The sequence below is a fragment of the Passer domesticus genome, chromosome Z (genome assembly GCF_036417665.1).
Source record: "Passer domesticus isolate bPasDom1 chromosome Z, bPasDom1.hap1, whole genome shotgun sequence".
NCBI classification, from domain to species: Eukaryota; Metazoa; Chordata; class Aves; order Passeriformes; family Passeridae; genus Passer; species Passer domesticus.
Genome location: NC_087512.1, coordinates 39192231 through 39218678, shown reverse-complemented (window position 1 = coordinate 39218678; position 26448 = coordinate 39192231). Strand labels below are relative to the sequence as shown.

The 26448-nt window shown below is 38.8% G+C and overlaps 1 long non-coding RNA gene across 7 annotated transcripts in view; it reads left to right on the top strand.

Annotated features, from left to right (window-relative positions):
• The window catches only part of LOC135290355 (uncharacterized), a 62109-nt gene that overhangs the window by 24123 nt on the left and 11538 nt on the right, over positions 1-26448 (top strand). For 4 of the 7 annotated variants that reach the window (XR_010353125.1, XR_010353124.1, XR_010353120.1 and 1 more), the window contains exons 2-8: positions 5878-6067; positions 7641-7827; positions 13408-13489; positions 16756-16932; positions 17929-19997; positions 20726-20815; positions 22287-25266. This is a non-coding gene — a long non-coding RNA (uncharacterized LOC135290355). Of the gene's footprint in view, positions 1-5877; positions 6068-7640; positions 7828-13407; positions 13490-16755; positions 16933-17928; positions 19998-20725; positions 20816-22286; positions 25267-26448 lie in introns of those variants that run through there. The other 3 variants (XR_010353122.1, XR_010353126.1, XR_010353121.1) reach the window with 3 other exon arrangements.

The following is a 26448-nucleotide window of genomic DNA, read 5'->3' as shown; positions in this document are numbered from 1 at the left end:
TGTATCATCTGTGAACTTAGTATCTCTTCCAGTCCTTTGTCCAAGATGTTGAAGAGTATGGGCCCTAAGATGGAACTCTAGGGTCCACCACAGTTTCATTCCTCAGTCTCAGCCCTGATTTCTTCCCAGACCTGGAAGCAAAGCTCCTTTTAGCCCACTGTTTTGCAGACCCAGGGAATTCAGTTGAAGATTGACTTAAGTATTTAAATTTGCTGATTTCATACTGTATTTTGATCTGCCTTTCATGGATTCTGCTAGAGCTACCACTAGTGAGAAGCTTCAGGTGTAAATCTATGATGGGATTCGGAATAAAGTTCTCATTTTGGTACAGTGTAAGGCATCTGTTATGAATTCAGCACATGCAACCTCTCCAACTGATACTGAAAGAAATTATGGGAAATGAGTAGAAGGTATGCCACATACATGACCTGAGCAAGCCAGTTTATACTCTCAATTGCACTGCTGTAAATTCATTAAATTAATTAATTTCATTAAATGTTCATTAAATGTAATAAATGTTCATTAAATTCTAGTGATGCCAGGTTTATACAACGGCAACAGTCATACATTACACGTATTATATATAAGTGTATTTGCATTTTTCTTTAGTGTGATTGATCTAAGGCTTGGAAAGGCAGTTTGTGAGTTTACAGAACATTCACGGTTTATCCACAGAGTGGTGCTGTTGGCATATTCTGGAGATACTGCTGTATAATACAGATGTTTCTTCAGACTGTTTAATTTAGCTAAACTTTTGTTCGGGTGGCATTGTAACTGAGGACAGAATTTAAACAAAATACATTTATTTTCCAGGCATTCAGCCTTTCTGAATAAGGGTCCTATTCTAATTGCAATTCCATGTATCCAGATTAGTTTTTGTGGTTTCAGGCAGGTTCATATCATGTTGTTGTTGTTTGTAAATGAAAGTTAGTGTTTGCCCCAGTGCAGGGCTGGAAAGGGCTGTCTGTTGCTGTCACATCTTTTGTCTTCAGTGTATGAAGAAGTGTGACCTGAGGGTTTTAGCTGTGGACTCTGCTGTCTGGAAGGGCTTCCATTAGAATGAGACTCTGCATACAGGGGAGCCAAGTGGAGGAGCCAGGGTTACACCTCTTCCTCACTATCTGACGTGTGTGACAGTTACTAGTATTCTGTACTTTGTGACTGTGAAGAAACACAGTCATGGGTAAAATTTCTCTACGTTATGTCACCACATGCTTTTGTCTAAATTCTGCCATGACAGTTTAACTCTCTGAGAAGAAAAGAATATTTCGGTTCCGATGCCCATAAACTCTGGGCCTTTCTGAGGCAATTACCAGTAAATCCTGTTTATACCATTCTGTACCACACTAATAAATTACTCTTGCTCCTTTAAAATTTAAAGGACCAAGAGTAATTTATTAGTGCTGTGTTGGTTATTGTGGAGAAATAGGCTTCCCAGAATGACTTACCAGCTGCAAATTCACAAGAACCAAATTCTTTATATCTTGTCAGTTAATCAGCCCTCACAGGCCTTTCTGCCCTTTCATGCATTCTTTTTTCTGTCTACTTTGACTCCTTGACTGTTAATTTCAGAAGGAGGAAAGTAACTGCTGCTTCACAAAACAGTATGATTTTTATGTCTTGATTTTTCTTGGGTGTCAGTGCATAGTCTGGCTTGAATCTCTCCTAATTACACAATCATAGTGTAAGTCCAGACTTTTTTGTCATAATTATAAAGTAGAATTTCAGACAGTTTGGGTTTGAGATCTCAGTTAATGTGGCCAGTTCTATGAGAATCACTCTGACCTGGTTTTTAATCAGTGCTCTCTCAGCTGGCTTAAAATATTTACAAAATATTTGTGTGGGACACTTGATATATTTAACAAAAATTTAATTGCTATTCTATTTACAAAAAAGAGAATAGCAATTTAAAGAAATATTTACAAAAATTATTTAAATATTTACAAAATATTTGTGCAATGTATTCTGAGGGACACTTGATATATTTTAACAAAAATTTAATTGCTATTCTAGAATGGATAAAAGATTTCTAATGGCTTAAAAATCTATGCTAGTTGAAATAAGAAGACTAGATCTCCTGAGGACAGAGTTAACCCTTGTTTGAGAAATTTGGAGCAAATTCTGTGCAAAGTGTCTATATTTCTATACAGGGAAAATGCTTATTTTATGTCTGTGTGAAAGACTATTATGTATTAAGGCTGCACAGAGAATATTGCAAAACATTGATGAAAATAGAACATATTGTCAGTGGAACACTTGATTAATGTGGACCATGAGTCTGGTGATTTCTTGTCTCTGCATCAGCATATACAAGGTCTAGTTTCATAAAAGCTGTAATTTTTTCTTTGCTTAAACTTATTTTGAGATATACTTCAATATCTAACTCTTCACTGTTTTCCTTATGTGTTGTAAATTATGTATCACGAATTTCATTCAAATACACAAACTTTGCCAGCGGCAAGTTGTGAAAAACCTTTATTTGAAAGAGTGGTTTCTTCAGCTATGTCATACTACTAATATGACTTGCCACTGTTCTCTGAAATGCTGTTTTCAGTTGGCAGAAACTTCACATCTTGAGGAGGAGAAATATTCTGTGTTATGTATCTGGTTAGGGCTGATATGTATCTAAAGTTTAAGCTCAAGTAGGTCTGCCTTTTCTGGAAATATGTACGGGAGAATAAACATTCTTGGTTGTTATTGAGAAGACCTGCATGCTTTCTAGAAAAGTTATTGATGTGGCAGGTAGATTGCTCTTTTGCCAGATGGTACTTTCTCTAGCCTTGATCTGGTCAGGTTGTACCTTTGAAAAAACTTGATTTGTGCTTGCTCAATAAAATCTTTTTTGGAGCCCTGAGCTAAATTTTGCCTAGAGATCTCAACTTGTACTGGGGGTTCTGTATCCTCTGTCACACCTTTCCAGCTGCCCATACTGTATACCCGTATGAGGCCTACAGAACAGCAGGAGTACACTTACTTGCAAGATGAGCATTTTTCAGTACTCACCCTCATTGGGTATGTAGAGGGTCTCTTCTGAGTTAGATTCAAGAGCAGATAGTCAGGATAGCACTCATCACTATCAGGGCAAAGTAGCATAAGGACCTTGTTGAAGAACCATTCCCACAGATAGAAAATGCTTTCTGCCAGAATTTGAGAGGTGAATGGGCAATTTTCAGTCTGTACTTTCCTCCGTGGCCAGACAACTATTTTGAAATAGACTGGCAAAATATGTTTCATATTTTCCTTTACTGGCTTATCTAGTTTAAGGTACACAACTTAGATGCATAAGCAAGGGCTCTTTTAGCCCCAGATAAGAATCCATATGGTCTGGAATTTCTATTTTTGCAGCAAAAGAGCAAAGTTAATAACATTGCAAGAAATTTAATGCTCTAAAGTTAAGCACGCCACTCACTCAGATTTGTGATCTGCAGTCATTCCTCTTCTTGCCTTATTTTCTGTGACTCTTCCAGATCCTACAACAGATAATACTGGGAGATAAGGCTGCTGGAGACTGCAGCCTTATTTACTGGATAGCTTTCCTGGATTCCCAAACCATCTGTTCTCTACCCTGAATTTTGCAGAGGCTGTTTGGAAAAACAGACTATACTCACATGCTTAAAAACAGCAGTGTAGCATCTGTACAAAGGGGCCAAGTTTCAACCACCTTAATATTCTTCTGTCTGAAGATTTTACACTGCAGAGCGTTTGATTTTCCTTAGTTTAATTTAACTTAATAGGTGGAGAACAGGTTGTAAGATTAAGTGAAGAAAACTAAAATACTGATGCAGGAATAGTCTTACATTGTTTGAAGTGGAAATAAACCAGATATCAGAACTGTGGGAATGGTGTGATGTAAACAGATTTCTCCGTTTAAATGTTTATTAAATTTCATTTAAGTTCCATTTTGTTTCCTTTTCCCACTGGTTATATTTAACGAAGAACTGGCGAGATGCAATTTTATAGAAAGGCACTGGCTTAATTTGTTTAAGTACTTAGTTTAGAAAATGACCAGTGTAAGAAAGTATGCATCTGTTTAGTTCAAGTAACCAGAAGGCATTGGGCACTGGCCAGTTCCTGGAAGTCTGGGGCTGTGATCTTTGCCAGCACAGCTCCAGTGACTGCCCCAAATAAGCCCAAACACTCTCCTACTGTTTTTACTTTCTTTTCTCTCAAAATGGAATTTGGCATGGCTGCGTTTCTGATCCTGTGGTGCTCTGACACATACTGGTGCAAAGCCCAAGGACTGCAGGTGGGGAGTGTTGTACATAGCCATACAGAGTTAAACAGTGACAGCAATTCTATGCTAGCAGTTGTTACACATCCTTGTGGTCAATTTTGTGGTCAACTCTTGAATTGTGTATCTATGACTCTGCTTCATGTACTCTTTAAACAAAGAAGTAAAGAAAGGGAACTCTTTTCTGGCCTTTGAAATATTCTCCTTCCCTACTGTTAAACACTAGCCAGGATCAATGAAAGTATCTTTGGAAACATGTAATCTATTCAGCAGTTAGACTTCATTATTAGTGAATGGCTAAATTCGCATGCCCACCAGTGTTCTTTGTAATACTAATTGCCTGAATTAGATAGAGTCTGAAGTTTTACAGTGTGAAACTCATGGTTTAGGGTCTGCCTCCTAAAGAAAAGGGCTCCATAGCCTCTTCCTTGTATGTCCTTTCTGTCTCTAAGGTTCTTCTGTGGCACCATTAACATTACATTTTAGCCAGGTGACATTTATCTGAAAACATTTATCCTTTTGTGAAAATGTGTGGTTTTGCATAGGATGAGACAGAGAGCAGGGAAATAGCTCAGGACATTAGTCTGTTTTCCTTTATATTTTATCCCAAATTATTTTTTGATTTTTTTGGTGTTTGTTTTTGTTTTAAATGACTTTGTGTTAGGTATTAACATTTACTTTGGAAATTTAGTAACTTCTGTGAAGATAAAGAGCAATACTTCATATATTCTGCTTTGATGTTTTCAAAAGGATGTGGCTAGTCATGCTTCGGGATAGATTCACCTCACAGTACCCATTGCATTTCCATGTGGTAATCTGTACTGTTACTGCCTGCTTGTAAAAGCAGGCAATGTCACTGTCATGCACCCCTTCTTAGGTCTCTTCTGGGATAGGGCAAGAAGCCTTGGAAATGCACTGAGGAAACAGTGATGTAGTGTAATATGGATCACACCTTGTAGAAGCCAGAAACCACTTTTATTTTAGTGAAGGTGGAAATGTCTCCAAAAATTTCTAGAGGGGAATTGAGACAGTATTTCTTTTCTGAAGAATGTATGAAAGCATGGAGTTGTCTTTAGAGACTGATACGCTTTCTGAAAAGGATGAGTAATTCAGGACTGTTGTTGTCTTGGTTGGCTGGGGTAAGGATAGAGCTTGTTGCCTAAAAGGGAAAAGGAAGGAGTATTGAAAAGGATATCAGCTGAAGGATGTGGTAATGCAAGAGAGAAAAAGACATGTAGAGGAGATGCAATCACGAACAGATTTTTTGTGTGTGACAAATTAATACACTGTTACACTCCCTGGAATCCCACCTTCTCCAGTTGCCAGGACTTGTGTGTGGGCTCTTTCAATGCCATACTTCATTAATGACCCTTAAGGGGCTAACATTAACACCTGTTTGTGGTTATTTCCTGTCACTGTTTACTCTCACAGATGGTACAAATACAATATGCCCAGTGTGTTAGGCATTTGGCAGTAATACACCCTTTGCCAGCTAAATGCCATTCATGATAAATTTGGCAGCTATTTCATAGTCTGAATAATCTGTCTTCAGTCAAAACCAAAAACTTAGATTCTCAAAATAAACAGGAAATAAATAGCCCAGTTGTTTATCTTTCATCTTATAGTTTATTTTCTTGTACCAAAAGGGTCAAACTGAGAAGAATCTTAAAATCTAATGGAGTGCTAAGACTGAAATGGATGCTCCAGTGCAGTGGGCTAAGGTGTACTCATTTGATCCTGAAACTATTATTTCATGAGCAGAGGATGTGTGACTTTGTTCTGGTGACTGAAAGCTACTGATATTGAAGATACTGCTGCAGGGAAGAATGCATTGAAGTAAGTCTTGCTGTTGCCTGAGAAATATTTAAAGAAGTAACTGGAGGAGTGATAAACAGTGCCTCTGGAGTGCTCTGAGAAGTCATCCTGTACTGGCCAAAATGTTTTGTGTGTGATGCTTAACTTCAGTTTTCAACTCTCCCTGAGCAGGGAACATGTCTTTCTAGGACTGTGATGTATCACGTCCATTTGGAGTTCTAAGGAAATATTTTATATTGACAAAAATAAGAAAAATATTGTAATTACTTGGCTTTGTCAGAGATAAAAATGCTAAGGACATAGGCATTTTCTGATTTCTAGCCCAATGGGCAGAAGTCTAAAAGGGAGTAAATGAACACCTATGCTAACACATTGATCATTTGTTTGCTAAAATAATTGATATATAAAATGCTACATTCTGCAAAGGAAATGTCAAATGGGAGGCTTACGCCAACAGTGGGCATATAGATGCATTTTTCCAGATGACATTATTTTGAGGCTGAATCCCTGACAGCTGTGCCTTAGTGACAGACATGATGGTAAAGCATTTATCTCTGGATTCTGCACAGGCAAACCCAATTATTTTACTAGATCAAGTGGAGCAAAGACCTTGTAGAGTTCTGAATGTAGTCATTTAGTCTTGAGGTCCTTACCATGGTGCATGTCTGTCTTGTGTGTGTGTGTGTGTATAAACGCTAAAGTCAATTAAGAATGCAAGCCACTTTCAGGACAATTTAAGATACAGATTTTGAGTACTGTTTCTTCACTCACAAGATCTTACACATCTGAGTGAAAATGAAATTATTCCTTCATCAGATCTTCCCTCTATGATGAATAATTTGTCAATGATCTAGTCAAACCCAGAGACTTGGTTCTTGTAAGTAGAAAGGCTCTGAGAGAAAAGATAAAGAACAAGGCAAAAGCAGCAGCTGGAGAAAAGCCACTGAATAGTCAGCAACCAGTTTTACGTTCTGTTGGATCAGTGAGACGTCATCTTCCACCAGACTGTCAGAGGAGAGAATGGTTTTTAATATAAGGAGTACATACCACAAACAGGTGGTCCTTTTTTACATTTCGGTATGGTCCCTGCATCATCTCCATCATGCAGGGGAGGGCAGCTTGTGGGCAAAGGGTACCAAGTAAAGTAACCATTGCCCTTGTCCTCCTCATCGTGTTTTATTCTCATGTCTTCAAAGTAGTCTTTAGGCATCTGTAGGTCTAGGACATGGCTACAGTATGCCAAATGTACTCATGGTAGAAGATTTTTCTGTAGGTTTTACCAATCTTGATGGCCAAAATGTTTATTTATTTGCTAGAAAAGCAACTTTCATTATGTGTGGGGCCAGACTCATGCATGCCGCACTCTAGTGGCTATATGCAAACTGGTCTTTTAGGCAAACAATAAAGCAACTGCTTAAGCAGATGAAAGGTGTTAGAAAGACAGACAGAAAGACGCAGGATATCGGCTTCAATTGTAATGATTATAATGAACCTGAGGCTGCTTTTGCTCCCTTCTATTTGATGACCCTTCATTGAAGTGGGTATGATAAAAGAGTTCATTTCTAAATTCAGATCAACTTTGCCTGTTTTACAGTGTGGCTTCTACAATCACCACTGAATACCATTGCCCAACTGAATGGGCACACAGGATATGCTTCAGATTTTGGAAATGTCAAGCAGCTGATTCAGGAATTGACTGTTTCTATCCAGACAGCCAACAACTACTGGTTTATTTTGGAAGTGACCTCATGCTTACCTCTAGCTCCATACTGATTACTGAGGTTTGTTTTCTTAAGACGTTTATGTATCTACTTGTACAGTGAAGAGTGGGGTGTGTGTTTTGAGGCCCAGGCTTGGATTCAGAGGGGTTGGTGTGGCTCCCTCTGTATCTGAAGAAGAAGCTAAGGTTTTAATTTTGCTTTTTTAATGGAGGAGTCTGTGTAGTACAAAGCAAACCTCTTTCACTACAAATGTTTGACAACAACTCTTAGAACATATTTAAAGCTTTGAAAATTTTTCTCATTGGACTAAAAAATTGGAATTTCTAGCAATGGTCGGATCACAGACTTTCTCAACAACTCAAGAAGAGTTTCCCCTGTACTGGCATCAAGCACACTGCTGGAGAGCCTGCTGTATTCTTTCTGCTTGCTTTATCAATATCACTCACAAAAAACTAAATTATTTGAAATTACCTGGTAATTTAAATGCTGATAAATATTGAGATAGAATGGACTTTACCTGGCTCCTCTCACAACTGTGATGACATGACTGTGCTGCCAGTATTAAGCATGTTTGTGCTTGTGTATGTATATTCACAAAACAACAGGGCTAAGATGTTATTTACAAAGTTCAGGCAGAAGAAATGTATTTGTGAAAGTTATTTCTCTCTTTTTAACTTGGATTAGTGTTTGAAAGTGTCCATATGAATAATTTTTGCAAGTCTGCTTAATCCAGCTATTCTCTATCTCAAATAAATCACTTATCTGACTCTGAAAAAGTAAATCACATATCATAGAAGCAAAGAACCTGAGCGGGAAAAAGTGGTGCCATGTCTACTATTAATTCTCCTGAAGAATATCCATAGAGAGCTATGGAAACTCTGTGGGGTTCCAAACCTCTCCCTACAAATTGACTAACAAATAATAAATGAGACATCTTTGTATCATGTGAGATCTCTGTTTCAGGCGTGCCATTGCCAGTGTGTACTCAGGGCAATCTGCATAACTATCTCAAGTATTAGGAAGAGAGCTGAGAGCACTGTTTTTAGTTGTGGACAGATGGAGCACCCTAAACGATGGTTTACTTCAGTCCAGACACTATTTAGCCAGGACTTTAGCTTGTCAGCCCAGTGCAGGGGACAGTTCTCAGTATGAAACTAGGATTTTCCAGTCAGAGCCCATTTGCACAAGTTTGAATCCTTTTTATTTTTAATCACAGCTACTCTCTGTTTTCTTGCTCCCATGTAAAACGCATTTTTTATCAGCAGAAAATGGGAACACTTCATTGATCACATTGTTATTTCTATTTTCACATACATAATTGTGATATAATTGTTATCACATCATATTTTCATTTTAATTATGTCTTCCTACTGTGATTGATATGAATAATATGCTCAGCATGATTTTGTACCACAGATTGTCATCAAAAGACATTTTCTTCTGGAGAATCTTTGGCTTGGCTATAACACTAGACATTTTTTCTCAAAAATATTAAGAAGATTCATTAAAGATAAGGCTAAAAGAGAGAGAAAAGATCCTGAATTTTCAGTGCAGGGAGACGACTGAAGTGTCTACAGCATTTTTCCCATACTATTGATAAAGTTAGACAGGGGTTGCCATTCTGACTGATTCCAAATGAACTTGTATTACCATTCCTGAGCCACACACTGCCTTTACAGCATATATGCACTTTTGTGTCCACATACAACGTCTCTCCGCAAATTGCCCTGCCCAAAGAATTACTAGAATTACTCCTAGTTGTAGCTATGCTAATGAAATTTAGCTCTGGCATCAGCTACTGGGGTGTTGTTTGTGGTCAGAGGGTTTTATAGCCTTTACTGACATGGATTTGGCCCACTCCAACGAGGGTTCTCCTCAAGCTGTTCCTGACACAGCCTGGCAGAACAAAAGGCCCAGGGATAATTCTGAACAGACTGTTCATGTGTGCCTCACTGTCATAGAAGTGGGCTGTTTCACTCCCATTCCATGCCTGGGAATGCCACTGTGTATATGTGTAATTTAGTCAAGAGTTGTACAGGCTCAATGCAACCAACTTCCCCGATGTACTTGCAATGCTGCTGGCCATGGTGTTTGAAATCTGAGCATTTTTTCTCTGCTTCATGTCCTTCTTGTATATGAAGAGGTAACATCCTTGTAACTGCTGTTATTTGCAATCATCATAACTTTATGTGCCATGATAGGTCTTCTTTTTCCTTGTTCAAATGCACAAACTAAAAGACTTTAGAGGAAGCCAAGAGTTGTTTTTGCCATTGTCCTATTGCTTGGTTGTTCACAGAGCACTTCCAAGCATAAATGGTGTGTTCTGGTGCAAGCTCCAAACTGTAATTGTGTATTTGGACTTGACCCAACCTGCCTATTTTGGCATTGTGGTACAGAAAAAAGAAAGAACAATTATTATTAAACAGAATACCAGCTATTGTCAGCGTGTAGGGTCAGTTGAATATCCAACACTGATCAAATTTCTGGAGCGCTCAACAGTCAATATGTCTACTTTTATGTAAATTCCTATCAGAGCACTCTCAACCTGGTCAAAAAAAACCAGGCTATATATTTTGCTTCTCAGATACCGACTTTATGCATCTGTTTCTGAACATCTGGCTTTAATGAACATGGCTTGTTTAAAATATTCTCTGGTTCCCTGAGATGCTTCCTAGAGCTCTGGGGGCTAACACCTCTTTTTCTACTTTCTCCCTGGAATTTTTCTAGGATTGCAGCCTAGAGAAGAAGGTCTGTAATAAGGCTGCTTGTGCCAGTGAATTGATTAATAAAAGATTGTCAGATTCCTTACAAAGATCTGTTCCCCATAGTAGCATGACTATATTCATGAGCATGATGTTATACTCATGGTCTTTATGGTAGAGGCAACTGCCTTCTTTTATCCGTCCGTTTCTTCTCTGAAATCTTCAAGTCTTCAGTCTTCTCTACTTCACCTCTTGTTAGTGACAGTGATGATATTCAAGTTCTTGTCCTTCTTGCTGAAATTTTCACAGGCATTACATATTGCCTGCATCTCCTTTTCATCCATGAAGATTCAAGTAAAAGAGAAACAGGCTTTTTTTTAACAGAAGTATTTCCTGTGTACCAACAAAACAAATGATGAGAGTCTTTAAAATCAATTAGTAGTCATTGAAATAAATTTCTTGCCCAGTGGAAAAGACCAATCAGCTAAATGAAATTTTTTTCTGTGTGTAGAAATCAAGGTTGTTAGTGCCATATAACTATGATGTGTCCTTATACGCTGTGGGTGTTTTTTTGTTATTTTGTGAATAACATTCTTTAGCTGGAATTTTGTTTTCCTCCTTCCTGCCTTGAAAATAATCTAAGAGATATGGAAACTGTGCTACGAATTATTCTTCAGTTTTACACAACAGAACTGAATAATTTTGCTATGCCTTTGTCTTTGTTCTGCCTTCTTTTCTGTTAAAACTCAATGTTAAATAGCTGTTTGACTTGCACTTCTACTTTAGTTCAAGACACTGAAGCTGTGTTTAGTTATGCCTAGGGAAGGAAGGCATTTTTTCCTGAAATCTATAGGAAGAGACTTACAGCATTTTTTGATGTAAGACTCCTGATACAAATTGTAAATTTGCTGTAGTGGGGAGGATTTTGTTGTTATGTTTGGTTCCATGACTTGTTTCGGGCTTGTTTGGCGTTCTGAACTCATTACTTTTTTTGGTTGTTTTTTCTTTAATATTAGGGCTGATACATTTTTGAGGTACTTCTTCATATAGGGCTGTGGATATTTTGTCTATTCTGAAATTTCTTATTCCAGACCAGTGTTCTTATTTCCTTCTTCACTGATTAGCTGGTGCAGATAGCATTGGGACAACTGTTTTTCCTCTCTCTTATTAGGTTTCTCTGCCTTTCTTCATTGTTCTGGCATCCCATTTGGTACACTTGAATATTTTTCTGCTTTATTCTCTCTATGTGCTGCTTTACATTTTTAATTGATTTTACTTAGTTGTGAACACTAGAAATATTACAGCTGTCAGCCATCTTCTGTGCATTTTGAAGTTATTCTTGTAGTGCCTCTGAAAGTTCTTGTGGAGTTATAGATGCCCTGCAAAACCAACCATTTCAAGCATGATAATTTTTTATTTCACTGGCTGTTTATATTCTTCAGTTTACTTTATAATTGCATTATCAAACTCTTTTTTTTTAATTTGAAGTTCAGTAGTTCATCCTGCAAGATGTGCTAGAATTATTTCATATCACAAAAGTTATGTGTAATCACTTCATATTTTTAACTAAAAATTTAAGTTATTACTTTTTTGTGTGTTTTGCATAGGGAGTAAACTAAATAACATAAATGACACGTAGTTTATGGGACAGAGTCTGCTTTTATATTCCTTCTGGAATGATCATCCATCATGGGTAATATTCAGTTATTTCTCTGCAAAGATCTGTGGGATTAGAAGATTGACTATTGACTTCAAAGAGAACTAAATGCTTTTAAACATCTTGCCTTTGACATTATTTTTGGGAATGCTTGCATAGCTGGACAATGGTCAATACCAATCTTTGACAGCAGAAATTGGCCCAAGTTTTCTGCCTTTTTTTAGGGAGGTTTACAGTTTTCAATTTGTTTTATCATCACAGCAGCTAGGTTCTGTTCTCTGAACTGAGGGTATTAAGATTTGGAAAAACTTGTGAAACATATGTAATTTTGCAGAAGATGTAGAAAAGCTACATCAGAAACCATTAAGAAAAATGGTGAATCAGAGGTGTCTGTTGTTGCCCAACCCAGAATTATTTGACACAGCACAGCCCAAGTGAGTAGGTTTTATGCAAACTCTTGCACTGTTTAGTGGCTGATGACTCGACTTGCCTTGTATTTCACTTCATTTTTAGCCTGTAGACAACATTGGTAAGGGGAATGGTTATTCTACAATCATCATTCCCTGACAGTAAAAAGTCAATCTGGGCATTTGGAAATGACACAGTAATTTCTTGACCCTCACAGCAAATCTCCCAGGGACGTTAGAGAGGCCATGGTCACGCAGACATGTCAACTTCTATACTGTAAGGCCTCACCTTGATGTGCACTCAGTATCTACCGTATACAAGATGACTGCCACTGTGCTGTGACTCAGTGTCTGCTCTGTGGTCACTTCCGAAGCTTCAGAGAGAAGACTTCCTCCTGCTTTGTCCCTTTTTACCCAGTACAGGTGGTACACCTGTTAGAGCTTCTCCCTGTTCTCATCCCCCCAAAACTGTTCACTTGGCAATGAAATACTGCGTTCTGGAGAACAAAGAGAATTCAGCTGAGGAAAAATTCCTCCTCTTCCTGCATGTGAGGCCTGAAAAGCACCTAGCACTGAGGGATCAGCCTTCAGTCAGTTTGCTGCAGGCTGCACAGTATTTTATTGCTGGACACCAAGGGACTCCACTCCTGACATGACAACATATCTGTGCAGAGGCTCAGCAGCCTTGAGCTTTTCAGCAAGGCCACTGGAGAGTCCTTGACAAGGGAACTTTTCTGGGCATGTGGGCAGCTTCTGGGGTGGCAGGAATGGCAGGAAGCTCTACCCCAGAAGATGGAAAATTCCATCTGCTTATCTCTCACTATTCTCTGAAGTATCATGCCTGACAGTTGCTTCTCTCATACATTATTTGCAGGTTACACCAATGCTTTCTGGAAGTCTAGAGTCAGCAGACTTGGTTTTCATGTGATGTTTACATACTCTTCTTATCACCTCAGGTATTATTTTACTTCCTTATCTTGAATGTGCTTGGTACATGAAGTTTTCTGACCTCTGTTCTTCCTCTCTCCCCTGCCTTCCTTTCTTGGCAGATGTAAAGTCTACATTTTCTTTCCATAATAAACTTTAGTAATTTAATTGCTGCATTTTCAGTCCTGTTGTAGTTTGTACAGGTTTCTACTTGCTTGGAAAGTCCTTCCTAAAATTTTAGTTGTCCCTACAGGATGTGTGTGTCTTGGCCTATATATCTATCCCTAATGTATAGTATATATTACTGACATTTACATTTGACCTAGTGATTTGTAGGATCACGTGACAGAGAATTTGTGGGGGAGGGAGGGTGTCATACTCCTCTTTATTTTTCCTGATAACTTCTGGCTTTATTGGTATGTATTTCTAGTTGTCTGGTTTTAAATATTTCTTTTGTGTGCTCAATGTGTAACCCAATTTAATAACTTCCACTGTTTGAAAAAGATTTGTTTCTTTTTTCCTGATAAGAAGCTCAACTTTTCCTTTCACACTCTTTTTCTTTACCTATGTAAACCCACCTTTTTATTGTCATATACTGAAATGTTAGTGTCAATAGAAAAGCTCTGTAGATAGGATCATATGTTTTCAGTGTCTGAAAATTAGGGGCCTGTGCCCCTAATTTGACACTTTGTGACAAATTCCCTAACTTTATTTGGATTTTTATGGTAAAGGTGGCTCAATTTGCTTTTTGGATGTTACATTACAGTACATGGGCAAAAGAGACTATTCTGATCCTTTTCAAAATCCCCACATTTAATATATCCAATATATCCACACTTCTTGACCGGTGTTGAATTGGAAAGCCATTCACTTGAATAGCCAGCAGGAGCTCAAATATTTTTCTGCATCTGCTTCCAGAGCAAACTCTCACCATGACCTCTGCCTCATTTTGTTCCTAGATGAATCAGTGTAGATCTGGCTTTCTCAAACTAAACATTGTTCTTTCTATGTACCTTCCCAAGTAATCCAAATTCAGAGGAAAACCTGACTTGTCATTATTTTTTCCAAATTTTATTTTCGTGCCATCTTTCTAGGCTTCATTACAGTTTTATCTGTCAATGTTAATTCTGCAAAAAGCTATTGCAAACACCACAGTTCCAATTAGGGGGACACTTTATTCCATGCCTCTTAGTTTCGTTGGTCCTTGATAAGTGTAGTATAAATCTGTCATCACCTTTGGTGCTAGCAGTGTGGAGTGCTCCTGGAGGCTGGAAGGCACCAGTGCCTCCATTTTCTTTATAACAAGATACTCTGAATCTCCAGCCAGGCGCAGTGCAGGTGCTACTTCCCAACACTGCTCCACTCTGCTATGCCCAACACCCATTTCTCTGACTACCCAGGAGACCCATTTATTAGCCTCTCTTGCAGCATTGAATTTTCAATCAGTTCTCTGGTATAGAATTTTGATCATATTCTAAGCCATCTCAATACATGTACACATGTACACTTCATCCAGACCTCATGTACAGCTTTTGGATGCAAGTTTTCCATACCTGTTTTTAGTTTAATTTTTCAAAAATTGCTTACTTCAGTAGCTGTTTAACCTGACCTTGTTTTTTTTTTTTTTTTGGTAGGTTTGTGAAGTTTTGTTATTGTTGTTGTTATGTTCATTAATTTCCTTGTGACAGGAGGGAAGTTTGGCTTTTTCTGAGCTATATGATGAAATTATATGGCATAGTTCTATGATGAAGTTATATGGCATAATTCTGGGAATTGTATTTTGCTGACAGTAATTAAATTTTTTTCTGGGTCTGCAATGCCTCTGTTACTGGATTCTTTTCACTCATAGGAATCATCTTACTGTCTTGAACTCTCCATGCCACTGATTAATGTCCTTTTGTCATGCTACAAAATTTCTATAAGCCTGGCTTGTAACTTAGTTTCCTACATGTCATCATCCTTATTTACAGTAGAATTTGTGTACTTTATTTTGAGCATCAAGTAGGAAGAAATATTTTTTTCATGTAAAATTTTTTAATGCTGTTGTTCTTACCCTTCTTACTGAATGTTGTTTTGTTTGCCAGTTTCTTCTTCTCACAGAGAATGATTCTGACAACATGTATTTGGGCAGAATAAGCTTTTTCTTCCCTCCAGTTCTCTGCTATTCCTGGTACACTTGAGCATCAGAGAACAATCAGACTTCCAAGTGATGGTTTTGTGCTCTTATTTTTTTCTTCTGCTTGTTTGAGGTTCATTATTTCTCCTAAATTGTTGCCAGCATGAGCATTGATAAGGAGACAGACCAGCAAGAAGGAAGCTTTGTGTTGTTAGGATTATACTCTAGGAGACACCGCATACTGTTTTCTGATATGATTAATTAGCTTAAACGCACACAGCTTTTTAGACTAAAGAAATCCATTTTGAAAGGGAGTCTGTTGGTTATGACCAAGACAGGAAGGTGAAGATTTCCCTCTTCCCTCAAAGATAGAGATTTCACCAAGAACAAGGGGGAAATATTGGTAAGTAATACTAAGACATGAAAGTGGGGGAAGTAGTCAGGCTCAGCAGTCAGGCTTCAATTTGTAAGCCACAGGTATGTGCATGGAGCTTCTCAGGGCTTTTGAAGCCAGAGACTAGTGCAGTCTGCAAAGGTCCTGGGCAGAGCTCTAGAAATAGAGGTTTTGGCTTTTGAAGGGCAGCCCCCAAGCCCCTTTGTATACAGACAACTGCTGGGCAAATCTGGCCATAGGGAGGCACGGCCAGGGGGTGCAAGAGAAGGAGCTTATCTATTGTACTCAACACATGAAGACCCCAGCATAGTGTTTAGTTTGGTTGGTTTGTTTTCAAAGCTGAAGAGAATGACGAAAACAAGCTGTGATGGCATCATGGCACAAGGCTCAAAACCTCCACACTGAGACAGCAGTGGTGTCCCTTCATGTGGGTTGTGATTTCATTTAGAGGGCCTTCACACAGGTAGGCAATGTGGATGAGAGGTGCTTTGCAGGGCTAAAGTAATATCAAGAAGAAATGAAAATGCTGGGAAGCCCTCTAGGAGATGCAAACATGCCTACACCAGGTCATCTTTCTGCTATGCTGATCTTGGCGGGTCTCTATGTAAGGAGAGCCCATGCAGGGGTCAGGATATGCTGTGATTTACCCAGACAGTGCCTCTGGTAATTTCATTCCCCATACCACTGAACAACAGCATTGGCTATCCAGGGAGCTATCCATGGGAAGGGTTATTATTAAACACAACTTAATTGCCTTTTTTTTTTTTTTTTTTTTTTTTTTTAAGGACTGGATTAGGGGCACTTCAGAGAGTCAGGAACGGCTCAACAAGAAGGTTTAAAGTGTCCTATCAGTATTTGCTTTGGCATATGCAGAAGCGAAAAATAAAAATTCTTGGTTGGGGCTCTGTCCTGGTTCAGGGCAAAGCTGGGAGAGAGCCAGTTTGGGTCCAGTTTAATTTCAGGTCAGAGAAAGCTCTATATTCTTCCAACCTGGCTATTTTAATTATATTATGAAAATATTCCTGCAGGTTTGGCCACTTCATGATCAGACCAACTTCTCTGTAAAATATGTCAGCCATTTAAGGTTTTTTTCAAAGGAAGACATATGGGAATGAGCATGTCTGCTTTCCTTAGTTCTCTGAGATACAAAACCATTTTTATTTCAAATTTTTGAAAATAATTCTTTCTCTCATGTGGCATCCTCTCTATCAAACCAGGCACCTCAGCACCATTAAAAACAGAATCTTTTCCAAATGCTTCTAGGTAGCTTGAAGTGAGGTTGTGTTGGTTGTGTCTTTTGTTAATAAAATATAGAAATTATGACAGGAGAGAAAAACACTTAGATTTTTTTCAGAGAAAATGCCTTTACATAAACACTGATAGGAGCTGGAGGGTCTAATGAAAAAATACAAATTGTTGATATTTTAAAATAAATATTTACAATGTGTAAATAGCAATTTTTTAGGACTTTACAAATGTAAACCAGTTCATTTGCCACCTGCAAAGAAATTGTCTGGTTTTATTTTTAATACCTATGGGTAGGTAGCGGGAAATTTGTAATATTTATGTGACTCCTAATACATGGAAATATTTTCATTGCTGTATTCATTTGGAAATTCTGTACTTGAGCTGGAAAAAATCAATAATAGGCTGAAGTACCACTGGTATGATTATTTATAGCATGCTTAAAAGTTTTTGCATCCCTGCTCCTCAGCTGGAGAAACTAAAGTTTACTTGACTTGCTGCTTGCATTCTGTTTGATTTTCTTGGGTTTTTGTTTTTTTAGGAATGGGAGACAGGGAGGTGTATTGAATGTAAACCACCAATGCCAGTTGCTCTTCAAACTTTTCCATTTGTTTGACAAAAATGTTCATGGTTTTGTAGTGGTATGATATTAAAAAGATTCAGTTCTGGTTAATGATTAATATGAAACAATCTTTTTTAACTTTGTCTTTTAGAGCTCTCATAGTGACAGTAAATCATCATCCACTGAATGCAAAGAGATGTTTTTGTCAGCTTTATACCTCTACTCCCAGACTTTCTGTGCAAAGAGGGTCTTGGCTCTCAAGGACACCTGCAAAATATTTCCTAAAGTGAGACAGCTATCAAGGTGCTAGAAAGGAAGAAACATTCAGCTGGAAGCAAGTAATTCTCCAGTAATGCAATCTGAAAAGCTGCTGAATCTGATCCCTCCACAGCAAGTTGCTGGGTAACACACTGCTCAGTGCAGTCTTCCCTGACTGTAATGTGGCAAATAGAAGGACAGTGGTAAGGCAAGATACACAAACATCAAGTGTTTCCAAGTTTTGGTGGCTGCATGTCATCAATAGAAGGATCACAGATTTCACCAACTCATGATGTGAACTTGAAAACCTGCTGAGGTTTGGTTTGGCCATTCACTGTTTGAAACAGACATGGGTAAATACGTTTTCCAAAAGTGGCTTTTATTTGCCCAAGCAAGAGACAGATGTTTTGAATTCTTACCAATTACAGGCCCAGAGTGTAAAAAAACTCTGGGTCTCTGGTTCTGATTTTGACATTTCCATTCGTAAGAGAAAGACTGAGTTCTCTGAGAATATACTAACACATGGAAACCAATTATTTGCTCTCACTTTAGCTCTATAGACTATCAAAAAATAAAATGACACAACCTACTCTGGCTTCAAGGCATGTAAAATAAAACAGTACTGTATACACAGTTTGAAGAATATGTTTCAGGAGAAAGGCAGCACTTTCGTATTTGACATTAGTAAATAAACCTTATAGTAAGTTTGACCAAGAGAGGTTATGATTTTTTCATTCACATGGGATGATTATTATTGTTTTATGCCACTGTTTCACTAACACTGCACCATAGATGATACTACAAGATAATCAGCCAACAAGGAATATTTTAACTGCCATGAAAGATAAGCACCATGGCAGTGTAAATACCAAGGTTTTAAGTGAGCTGCTTGCTTTTACATTGAATGTCTGTTTCTGAGTTCCAAGGTCATCATCTCACTCTGTGAGCAGAGGACTTTGCATGCTGGAGGATGTGGGGGCAAAACTGCAGTTTCTTAGGATTACTGCTGTATTTGAGAGGAGGTGTGGGGCAAGTGGGTTGTGGAAAACTGAAAGGAGGTTTTCCTCCATTCCTGGAAACGTCTCTGCCCCATCTCTCTCAGAGCATGGAGAAGCTTAGAGATCCAGGGTGAGATCCCACAGACATTTGTCAAGAACTAGGCAGGCCTGCATTCAGGATGCATCCATAGCCTACATCATCATCCATGACCTGCGATTTGGGACTGGAAGTAGGATGGATACCTAGAGATCCCAGTCACCAAGAAGCAGAGGAATATGTGCTTCTATTATGACTTCACTCTACCAGGCACAAAACTGGGCTAGAATATCTAGACAAAGTACTCTCACCACTGTAGCTCCCTTTGATGTGCAGAGAATTAACTGCCCATGGGTCAGCAACATTTTTAAGCAGCCTTACCATGAAGTGCAGCTCTAATGACAGACCAGGGTCATCTGCCTCTCCCAGGCTCCCTGTTCACTTGTGCAAGGTCAGGAAATGAGACAATGCAGCTGCTGGCAGCTTGAGTGCCTGGGAAGGAAAGATACGGGGTTTCAAATTTTAATGCCCAGCACTGTCATTTAGAAGGATCTTGTCATCCCCCTTGCTTGAAGCCAACCAACTTGCTTTATTTAGAGAAAATGTTATTTTATTTTTTAAGGAAAAAGTTTTTGCTGACCAAACAACTTTGCTTGCGTTCTGCTAGCTTCACTAACATTGATGTGTGGAAAGCAATCAGCCCTGGAGTTTTAATAATATGTGAACTGCAGCCTCGCTCTGCAAGTGGATGGGACTGTAATACTGTCTGCTAAAACTATTCCTGCCAAAACAAACACCAGGAGAGGATTCTTTTCCGTATACCAAAGTCTCACTTTAGCACTTGCCAGGGAACACTTTTCTCTCCTGTTTTCTGCTTGTGATGGACAAATAATGAGGGCACAGTACTACTGGAGGACTGCCTGAAAGGTTGTGGGCTGCAATCTTTAATGCACTGCTCTCTGTATGTTCAGAAAGGGCTTTACTCTTTCATTTCAGAGCTTTTATAAGACCTTAAGGCTGGGGCCTGCATTCTTCTGCAGTAAGCTCACAAAATTGGATTCCCTTCGGACTTGCAAACCTTGGCCACAATCATATTTTATGTGAGCCACTCTGCACAACTGATTTTCTGGTGTTTATTTTTCTTGATTTGAAATAATTCTTATTTTCCTCTGAGGAAACCTTGCCTGTTAATGGCTGCTAGCTGTAGCATGCCATCAACTATCCTCAGGTCTTCTCCCATGGCTCTGTCTCATCTCATCCATCACCTCCAGACATGAGGTCAGAGGTTACATGAAGTGGAGGAAAAAAATTAACGCTTGTGAAGAACTGAATTGTTTTGATTTAAAATGTTGTCCTGAGGTTAGCTATAGAAGCCTCCTTGGCTGAAGTGTTGTTCTCTCCTGTAGGAATGGCGACTCAGAATTTCCCAGTGGTTAAGTTATAGCTTTGGGCATACTGATAACAAAAACACAGGCTACCATACTGACTGATGATAATTAGTAGATGCTTTTTGCTGTTTTGTCACTCTATTTATCCATGTAGTTTTTCGGGGGTGTATGTGTATCTCTCTGTGTTCTTGTAGTTTTTACTGTGAAAGTGAGATAAGAACCAGGATCTAGATCTGTTCCTCATAGCCCCTTTGCCCCTCCATACAGCACCCAGAGCCTGGATCGAAGCCAAGGAGAGGAGTTAGTTCTTCCCTCACAGCAAGATGGGGAGCATTCAGGAGCAGCAGTGAGATAATGGTAGGTCTCAGAGCTCCAGATGAAGGGACAGGTTATTTCCCACAGACTGGTGTAAGTTCAAAGAACCATTTTCCTTTGACTATGAAATTTGCACTTGTAGCTTACTTTTGAGCCCACCAACCTTATGTTTCAAGATATTTACCATCAGGAAAATCTCCCGGTCCTTCTAGGACATGAAGCTCTGAAAGTGCATTTTGCAACCATGCAAAAAACCCCATAGTATTCTGGATACCAACCAGAAACCTGTGCTTTAGTAGCCGTTGCTATCAAGGTGAGGAATAGTCACTTCTCTTTGATCAGACTTGCAGTGATGACCTTGGTGACTATCCTATATTATTTGACAATATACACATGAGCCTTCTAGAAACATATGGGACTCATTGTCAAATCTTTGATAAGATTTACCATACACGTTCTTATAGAAAAATTCACTTGTGATGCCTTATGGATAAGAGAATTCCTGCCATAATCTGATATTTAATCTGTCTGCAAAGATGAGTCTTGCACTCCAACTTCTGATTTTTCCTTTCTTATTTTTCCCCATAACTTGCAGTAATTATTTTTTAAATTAATTTTTTATCATGTGGGTAGACAAAATGTTTATCTCTGCTTAGCTTCTGTTGTAGAATGTGGGCACTTACCTAAATTTGATATTACCTGTTTTCACCTAAATGTTGGAAAACAACCTGAATCAAACTAAACGTTGACATCTAATATCAACTAACATAAATTTTCTATCTCCCATAATATGATCAGATGTAGAGATGCTTTCATTTGTTATAAGTCATACTGCTTTCTCCAGTGTTTTGGCACTTCATTTATGAAAATGCAGTTGTACAGTGTTACAAGGGAAACATCCTGTCAATGTCTAGGTGCAAAGCAGCAAACACTTGGAAGATAAGCATGCACTCTCAGCAACCGGTGGTCAACTTCTCATTCCACTGAAATTTCTGATGTTCATGAAAGTTGGATTTGAAACAAATAGCCTTGTAAATTTTTAGAGGAATTGAAGGTTTTCTGAGGCTGAAATGCAGGTTAACGGAGAACAGAGACTGATAGTATTTATACAAGCTGCCAAGTAGAAGAAACTTTTTTTTAAAATTATCCAGACAGGTTTTATCTTCCTTTGAACTGACAGACTGGCCTTGAGAAGGTGAAGAATAACTATCAGGTTACCCATATATAAACAAATGCAGAAACATCTTCAAAAGAAAGAAATTATTTTCTTATATGAGGTGAAATTTATAATACATTGTTTTATTGACCCAAATTACCCTTCTAATTATCTATTTTTCAATGCTCCTTCTTAAGAGTTTGAGGAAACTCTACTATTGTAAATCTCATGATTGTATGAGGACAGTACTGGAGTATTGCCATGGTGCTTTGACACATTATCATCCTAGTAAATGATCCAAGTGTTGAAATTCAGTGTGGAGAGATGGCTTTTGTAAAACTTTGTCATGTGTTTCAGGTCTTCTGGAAAGTACAGCATTATCTGATGGTACGTCTCTTGGAGAGGAATGGAAGGAGACAAGGGAAAAGAGAATATGGGCTTTGTATGAGTAATGATGTTTAAATGAAAGCTATAAATGAAGAGAATCTTCCTTGTAAGCTTGTACAACTAAGACCCATGGTGTTTCTAAATCCTTTTTTTTTGCTTTATAATTTTATGATAAAAAGCATTATCATTGCTTTTGGACTTATATAATAACTCTTGTAGCTACAAAGAGAACAAAATGTTGCTTGTTTATTTCATTGTGAAACAAATTATGCCCCTCTGCAAACTTCACTGTATAATTTGCACTGGGTTGATTGTTTAGGAGTATGCAGATGCTGGTTTAAGTACTCCACTCTCCCTGGATTTCAAATTGCCATACAAGTGGCTATGACTTTAGTGAAACAGTTGTAGCTCATTGTATCTCCCAAAATCAGAAATAATTTGTCATAACAGAGTCCCCCATCCAAATTTACAGTCAGTGCTTATAATAAACAGAACATGGTTATCAGAATTTAAAGGGATTGTATTACAGTAAGAAACTGAGTACCTTTGAATGTGATTCAATAACTTTATAGATTTCTCCCCATTTATCACTTTTGGTTCATAGTAGGCAGTTAATGGTTAAACTGGTACACAGCAGGAGTTCCCTACCAAGAGCACATTCTTTTGAAATGTACCCTTGACACTTTCACTTACTTTCTGCGTGTTTGTGTGCTGCTTTTATATGTATTTTCCTAGCTGGAACATATAGATATTATTCAGCACAGCCACAGTTGCAACTAGACATGTCATAATTTCTGCTTACATTTGCATTGGTCTCAGCCCCGTCCAGTGAAGAATGCACTGTGTGCCTCCAAATGATAGTGTTTAGAAATCTGACCAAGCGTCTCTACAGGCTCTCAAAGCTAATGCTAAAAACTTGCAGAGGTATCAGTTCATATCAGGTGAAAACAACATAGTTTTGCCCTAGTTGATTATTATGTGTGCTAATGGTGAGTTCTAAGAAGATCTAGGCAGCTGCTTTCTGTTGATTATACCATACCACCTCAATTGAACCTAAATGGGGAAATCTCATCTGGACTGAAATAATGTCTGTTAAGGAAAACACAATCAAGATTTTACACCAAAGAAAATCGTTCTCATGGTGGGTAGTTTTCTGCCTCATTTCATGGGAGGTTCCATTGGGATGATGGTGTCCTCTTCCAGATCTTGGTACAGGGTTGGCTCTGGTGCTCTGGGGTTCCCAGCTAACCTGGGGAGAAAGCTTGCATAGGTGAAAAGACCTTATCTACCCCTTACACAACTGGACTCCTCACAAATTATTCTGGACAAGGCAGTGGAGTTGTTATGTTTGATCCTGCACCAGGATCCATGGGCTACAGGGACAAAAGGCCTGAGCCTCCAAAGCCTCAAATGCATCCTTCAGCTTTGCTTTCTTCCTGCCTTATTCCTCACTGCTGGTCTACAGATCCACATCTCTGGGATCTCATCTTCTGTGTCTTCGCATGGTTTTCTGTGCCTCAGAAAAGCCTATTCATGGTGCTAACTAACTGCTGCTATAGACTTTCTTCCTTGGAGACTTGGCTTGATTGGAATGGATGCTATGGCTCTCCAGAAGGAGTATTAAACAGCTGAGAAGTAATGGCTTGAGTGCTTCTGTATATTTGCCTGTGTATAGGAACATGATCAATGGTCTTTGTATCTCTTATTTGAGGAAGTATTGCAGTGTTATGGACTCCACCGATGCTCAGGAGTGCCTCCCCATTGCCCTCAAACACTATTGCCACCTCAGGATCTAGCCCAGCTCTCAAACCTTTTGCATGTTTCCACCACCAGTGCATAAAATACTGCAAACACTGTCAGAAATGTGATGGATGTGTGGGCAAGTCCAGTTTTCAGAGTGTACTGAGTTTTCAGTATTCGCTACTAACAACTGCATCACGTGTGGTAAAGGGGGCAGAAAGAAAGAAACAAAACAGTTTCTCAGATACCAACAGGGTTTCTTGGACACCAAATAGGGCTTTCTGGTGTTTTGCCTTTGCCCCTGTGTAGTTTAGGTTTGATGTCAATGCTGACATTACTCCAGGAGGGCTTGTTTCCAGTTGTGCCTGTGCTGATGGATGAGATTGAAACAGGTCAGCTCAGCTTTATCATGTCCTTCAACAGTGTCTGTAATGAGGCAGAGAGGAACATGCTGGGAATTCAAGGAGCAGAGGTTTTTCTCTTTGCTCTTTGATGCTTGGTTGGAAATATCAGAGGAAGATAAAAAGCTGTATAAACAGAAAGCTCTTTTAAGGCAATTATACTACACCTTATTGCTATTTCTATCTTCCTATGCTACAGATCTGCAGGAGGCACTTACGGCATTAAAAATGAAACTCACAGGAGCAAGCGTGGAGGGTAGTGTTTGTAACATGCTTCATTTTCTATGAAAGTAAATAGCAAGCAAGTAAAACTATCACTGACAGGATTAAAGACATGCTGGTAACAGTGTCTGAGTTGAGCTGCCTGGGAATAAGGCATATAACATGAAACTTTTTGGGTTTTTTTGGTTATTTTTGGGTTTTTTTTTAACAAAACTTATTTCTGAGGATTCTGCACACTCCTATACAGTAGCAGACCAGCTCTGAAAACAAAAGTATGTGGCATTTGTTCTGCAGGGCTAAAGACATATTTTTTTTTTTGTGTGGATGGGGTTGACATCACTATTTGCATGTTTTTTGTCACTTTTTTGGTATAAGTATCCATCCTCCCTTTGTTAATTTATGAGGGGTAACTTTTTTTTGGGGTGTTTTTGGCTTAAAAGAAAATAGTGTAAGTGTTATACATCAAACAATATTGGTTTGATATAGACTTGAAATATTCTTTTAGGGATCCTGTGAATCTCCTATTTTACAGCTTTCTTATGTACAGGTACTGTTAGAACCATTGAAATAAATTTCAAAGAAAACCAGCTATGTGTCGCTAATTTCCTCCTCGCTATGTAGAGTGACCATGGATAAATAGACTTGTCACTTGTTCTAAAGAAGAATGATGCAGAATTCAAGGGGTGGGTGGTAAGGAAAGTAATTTTGAAGGGTCATTCACTGTAAGTCTGGGCATGTGTACAGAAAATACCGTGTAATGTAATCACTGTCCCTTAAAATACTCAGTAATTAGTTGTTGGGGCACAGAATGTATCCCAAATTCTCTTCAAAAGCAAATGGATGAATAGCTAAACCCAGTGCTCTCCATTACAATTACATTTAGGAAGGTGCTTTGCCATGTCTAGCTAGTCATCTCGAAGTACACATGACTTTCTACCAGTTTCTCTCACACAACTGGAACTAACTGCGCCTGGCTATTAGTAATAGGTGAGAAAGGAAGCTAACACAGATGGAAAAAGGGGAATGCTGTGAAGACAGTCCAAATGCTATGACCTTATTTCCTTTTTTCCCAATTTCTGTCTTTTGGGCACAATCACCTCCAGAAATCTGCTGGACTAAGGGACTCAGGCCAGCAGCAGGAATATTCTCCAGAATTTCCTCCAGTTGTGCTTGCTGGTGCCCCCTTTTATCCAGAGATCATTGCTGCATATCAGGTCTGTGTCCGTAGGTAGCAGCATGAATTATGCCTAGAAATAGGTGTTGCCATACAGAGAAAGCCTTTGTGTGGAACAGCCCTCCATTTGGGCAGCGCTGCTTGCCAAGTAAGTGTCACTGTGATTTGTTACTCATTACGCTGGCTCTCCATGAAATATGAAGTTGTATTGAATGTCTCAGTGGTAATCTCCAAGATCCTGAAAGGACTTGGCAGAGTCAGACGAGGCAGTGTCTCTCTCGTGGGACTGATGTCCTGGAACAGCTGCTTTCCCCAGAAACTATGAAGATGTCACTTTTGAGCCTGAGGGTGCAAGTGAATTGAAGAGGGGGAGCCTTTGTAGCTTTTGAGATGTTATTGATCTTTGCTGGGAAGGTTGGAGATACTAGGACCTTGTAGTCTCCAGCACAGAACCCCTGCTCACAGACTAAGCTCACCAAGGGAAGAGGAAGGAGCTTGATGAATACAGAAGTGAAAGGAAGTGTGGCAGAGAGAATTCATGAAAATAGAGAGAATATAAATGTTTATGAAGGATGGGTATCTACAATGTTACTTC